Source organism: Pholcus phalangioides, unplaced genomic scaffold, assembly GCF_987345545.1.
Source record: "Pholcus phalangioides strain wild (caught in Gottingen) unplaced genomic scaffold, Ppha-v1.0 ptg000014l_1, whole genome shotgun sequence".
Classification (NCBI taxonomy): domain Eukaryota; kingdom Metazoa; phylum Arthropoda; class Arachnida; order Araneae; family Pholcidae; genus Pholcus; species Pholcus phalangioides.
This window is the reverse complement of record NW_028301607.1, coordinates 2,109,986-2,115,770: the sequence shown is the minus strand read 5'-3', so window position 1 is coordinate 2,115,770 and position 5,785 is coordinate 2,109,986.

The window sequence follows — 5,785 nt, the reverse complement described above, 5'->3', positions numbered from 1 at the left end:
ACGGTTACAGTTGGATATTTCTTCATCCTGATGGGAATCCTCAATTTTTGCCAGAGTTACCGAACATGCCATATTTTTAAAACATTATCTTGACCATATAGTTCGTCCTGTACCGTTTCTTTTAAAGTTGAGTTTATTGACGATGATCATATTTCTCAAGAAAATTTGGGGAATACGGGACATAGCCAATTATTACCAAAAAATGATGGCAAATGTAAGCAAAGTTCCAACTATTTCTGAAAAATCACTAAAGCCGGGTTTTCCTAGGAGCAGGGTTCTACACCGCGTGCAGCGTAAAAACGCTTATTGGTAAAAAAAAAAACCTGAATTTCAGGTTTTTAACTAATCAACATTTTCACGCTGCACCCGGCGCAGAAATTCTATTCCTAGGAATAGGTTTTTTGCGCAGCATGAACCGAATTAGATGATTTCGCGCCGGCAGAAACGTGTTACATAATTACGCTACGCGTTTTCCTAGCGTGGTGCATCAGATCAGGGCGGCTATATTATAGTACATGGTCTTGGCATCGGCTACTCTGTCGTCTGCATACTTCAGTTTGAAGGGAAAGAACCCAGTGCACGAGCATTTTAGAAAGGAAACAATTTCGGAGGACTGGAACCTTGTAATTTGGGAGGCTCCCGGAGCCTGGATTATTGGTAATTAAAGTTGATATTAATGAAGACAACATTAATTAAAAGAAAATACGGGAATGCACTGAAAAATATACATTAAAATACCGTATATAAAAACGTGAACACAAACAAATAAAAAATTAGGATTGATGACAATTCAAAATTAGATAATAATTAAAAAACTATTCAAAATTCAGATGTTTCTGATGAATTTTTCCTTAAAAAACTAAAGTACATAAATTAATGAAAACCTTACATTAATTAATCGAAATTGAAAATGGATAAAAATTAAGGTAAATTTAGGAGGGATAAAAATTTTAATGAAAATTAAAGGTTTATGAAAATTAATGAAAATATATAAAATTCAAAATTTAGAATGAATCATACAATAAACTTAAAGATTATTGTATGATTATTAACAGAATTAACAGAAATTGGATTAATGAATATTCCGAAATTAATGGAATTTTTCCGAAATTAATCCCATAAAGAATGAAAATTTGGAACTTCTGAAAAGTTAAAACAAATGAAACGATTGATCACAATTTAAAATTAATAAATAATTCCAAAACTGCTGGGAATTCATATTTAATGGAAAAATAGATGAAACACCAGAATTAGTGAAATTAATAATTAAATTTCAAATTTAATGAAAAATTATTCCTCTATCGATCGATAAAATATAATTAATGAATATTCGGAATTAAAGCCGAATTCAGAAATTTAATGGAAAATATTTCGTAGGCTATTAAAAAAACAAGAGTAGATTTTAGATTTTTTTCTCTAAAAATCAATAAAAATTCAGAATTAATGACAATTTTCTAAATTTTGAATAAAAAAATTAATGAATCCCATAATGAATCCTGAAATTAATGAATCCCTTAATGAATTCTGAAATTAATGAATCCCATAATGAATTCTGAAATTGAATCCCAAAATAAATTCCGAAAAATAACTCCATAATGAATTAAAATTTAGAGCTAGTGAAAAGTCAAAACCTTGGAAAGAACAATAATATTTATTAAAAACTCAGAAAGAAAGAAAGAAAATAATTCAGGAATTATTTCTTTAATTAATTGATTAATTCTTAATTAATTAAAAAAATAATTAATTATACATGTAAATAACGTTGATATTAAACAACATTTTTCATAAGAGAATACGAACTCTATCAAAATGACGGTTTAATTTTTAAAAAACCCCTACCGAATACGAAGAATCGTGCGCGCGGGGCACGAAAATCTGCGGCTCAACAGCAGCGCCAACGAGTGCGCGCGTACACGCGCTTAGCGTAGTGTCACCTCGTGTCTCAATTTGCGCTGTCTTTCTGATTTCCGTTGGCCGCAAAACAGAGTGCTGCCCTGCTTCGTTTCGCGAACGCTGCACGCGGCTCAATTTGCGCTTTGCCTAATGGCGGGAAATGAAGCACAACAAGTAGTGGTATCGCCATTGCGCATGCGTTGGGCTGATGATCAAAAGTAGTGTTTCTGTGACTAACATGTCTCATAACATGTAGGAGCATGTACTAATCTGTTCGAAGTTCCACACCTCAAAGCAGAATGTTTTGCATTGTTCTGCAACGAGCCCTTGGAAGACCAGAAATGTTCTGCAGAAACTAAGGAAGCCACTAATCTTCAAACTCCAGATGAACATCTATGGCTCAGGAGCATTGGCCAATACTTATTGCGCGAGGATCTTTGAAGATGTGGCAATGTAATTAGAATTCCAATGCGTCCAAGGATGCCTAGAAAGTCCAATGATGGATCCGTCCACTGGCACCATCGTGTTTACAAAAGATAATAGTGGTTACAGAGCACAGCCCACTTCTGATCGATTTAGAGCAGTTTAAGTGCTCAACTCCACTCTGCTTGTAATTGTGGAGCTTCTGGATCCCGCATGGAATTATGCAACGCAGTGTCCAAATACGGCTCTCTCATATACTTTAGCCTAGAAGATAAAGACTCTTCATAGCCTATGAACTTCTGCCACCTGATAGGTATTGCCAGGACCCTGGAGCAGAACTTGCATCAAATGCACGACAAAACCAGAGGAGCATGCGAACTGAGAGAAGGCACAGACCAAATGTATGTGCCATTAAGGAAGTGCAGAAATCAAGAGAGTACGACTTGCAGCCAAGACTGAGAGGAGTTACTGATGCCACCCATCCACCCTCGCGAGTGTGCAGCAGTCAGGCAGTGATATACAACTTGCAGCCTAGATGACGGCGGACCTATAACTACTAAAGATCCGATGTTGACAATGGAACTGATACGTGGAAACTAGACAACATAAATGACTGTGATTAGCCGATTCACTGCGATTTCAAATATTTTACATTCTAAGATTATCAACAATCATTTGACTAATTGACGATTGCCAGATTTGTCATGGGATGGACTATACACCATCATCTTATAATCTTGTTTATAATTTTGATTACCCATTGGCAATTGTTTCGATTTTAATTATCTGTTATATGATTTCAGATTGATGATCATTTTTATATATATTTTATTTTTTGTTGCCTTCGTCTGAGGCGACATTGTTTTGCTGTTTATAATAAAACTTTCCGGATACACCCATCCTTCAGGAACGCTTTGATATCTCTCTGAGATGGAAAGTGGGATGTGTCTGGTCAAAGTAAAAGTTTTCATACAACAGAATTCTCTTAAAAGTCTTCCAGATTATTCTGCGACATATGTTGCAGATTTTGGCATATTATGCTTTTAGGGGTTCCACAGAGGAATATGGACGAGATGCATGTGTGGTTTAGTAGCAGCAGCTTAAAACCAGAATACCTAAAATTTTAAGTTTCTCTCGGAAAACGACACATTTTTTGTTTCAGATTGTCTCTAATCCTTTCTCAACATAAGTTTCAGATGCACAAGAGAGAAAGAAAATTCCCCATTTTTTTATATAGCAAACTAATAGAAAGCGATTCAGCACGCTTATCATCTACTTACGATGGAAGCAGTTTGAGGGTAATAAAGAAAAAAGTACTGCAAGCATACTCTGAACTGTTGTAAACATGGTTGGTCTGATTTTGTCCAACTTGAAAAAACCTGAAAAGCCCACCAAAAATTACATCTTGAGTGTCACCTGCGGCCCAGACATATGCAACGGCCATTCCTTAATTCAATAGTTTAAAATATTTTTGAAGCGATATTATTTTAAGTGCAGTGTTTTACTGCCAGATTTCAGGCAACATCTTTTAAAGCATAGGAATACCTTAGGTATGGGTGATCATGTCCTATTTTGAACATTGTCTCAATCATTGTATCATTATTGCTCCAAACATTTTCGCCCCAATGGAATATGGGTTTAGAGTGGGGGGGGGGGGGTTTAGTTGAAGGGGAACAGAAACCTATGGCAGAAATTCACACAAAAAAATTTTCAAGCACAAAAAAAACAATTTTTTTTTCCAAGGACTGCAATAATTTTTCAAGGACAAAAACTTGAAAATTAACTTTTTTTTTTTTCAAGAATTTTTAAGGATTTTCAAGGACTGTATGAACCAGGCTTTGATTTCTGACTACCCCCATTAGCTTCACGTCATCAATTAATTTGCTAACAATCCCATGAATACCCTGATCGAGTTTATTGATAAAAAGTGAAAAAATATGGGCCAAGGACACTTCCTTGAGAAACTCCTTTTGCGATGCCTGTGCAATCAGATTATACAGGGTGATCCAAAAGTCACGCAACCCGTAACAAAATCATTTCTCAAATTGTACTGATTGTACATGTAAGGTTTTTTATAGAAAGCAGCACTATACTGTTCAAGATGGAAAGCCTTTTTTTCTCATATTTTCCATGTGCTTTGATACTCTCAGTGGCTCTTTGTTGTAATATCAAGATAGATTTTGCCAGAAGCAAAAATTTTTTATGATTAAAAACTATTTTCCAACTCATTTGTTCCAAGTTGTTATTGATGCATTCAAAAATGAAGTCCCAAATGTTTCTGTGCCCAATAGGACAACAATTTTTTGATTAGTGTCCCATTTTCGATAAACTGGAAGTGTTGAAGATCACAGGCGAAGTCGGCATCTGTCTCTACTCAGCAAGCATGGATTGTGTAAACTAAAGGACAAAATCTTGAACAAAAGCAGAGTGAGAAAATGGTTGAAATATTGGACTGCTCTCAGAGCCCTGAAGAAATTGGAGTTTAACACCTATCGTGTTCTTGTTGTTCCGGAGATGAAAGCACTAAATGCGATCACGTGCCAGAATTTAGTGAACTAAAAATCTACACATCTATCATGAAATGCCTCTGCATTCAATCAAAATCTGTGTGTGGTGTGCAATTTCATGCCATAGGACAGTGGGTCAAAATTTTTTTTTTGAAGAAACAGTGGATGACAAACTGTATATGGGCATTATCTTCTGATTCATCTCACTGATGTATAAAAATAAAATGTTTTTGCTTTTTATAACAGAATGAAGCAACCCGTCATACATCTAGTGGAGAACAGTGGATTTTCCAAGCATTTTTTGATGACTGCCTTATTTAAAAAAAATTGTGGCGAAGATCATTACACCTGTCACCCCCCCCCCCTTTTTTCCTGTGGGGGACACTTGAAGGCAAATGCACAAGAATAATCCCCTATTTCATTGATAGAGAAAAAAACACTCAATCGGAGAATGAAAAGGTGAGTGTGCTTACCCTGAGGAAAAGTGGTCAGAAACGAATATGTGTTTGAGTTCAAGCAAAAGGCCTAAATTTTAAAACAAACTTTGTTTTTGTATCCACAACTGTTGTTTAGTTCAAACTAATATAGTTTTTGATTTATTTCTTGTTAGCATTTTAAAAATAAAATATTTTAAAATGGGTGCATGACTTTTGGATCACCCTGTATTTATGTAGGCTATAGCATATATAACTTGCTTTTCTCATGCTTCAATATAAAAAAACTTTGAAAAAACACAGTGGGTCAGGCACAAATTTACATGCCCGAGAATGACACATGTAAGATTTGTGGTCTTGACATTGGCATGGGTTAGGGAAAAATTGGACCACTTCTAGTGCAATACAAGGGGTTTACGACTGAATAGATTCTGCACAAACACCTGAACAACTGCAGTGACTGCATGTTATTTTCAGAAAACCATTCATGTACACATTAAATGTAACAAAGAGCTTTTACAGAGGCCA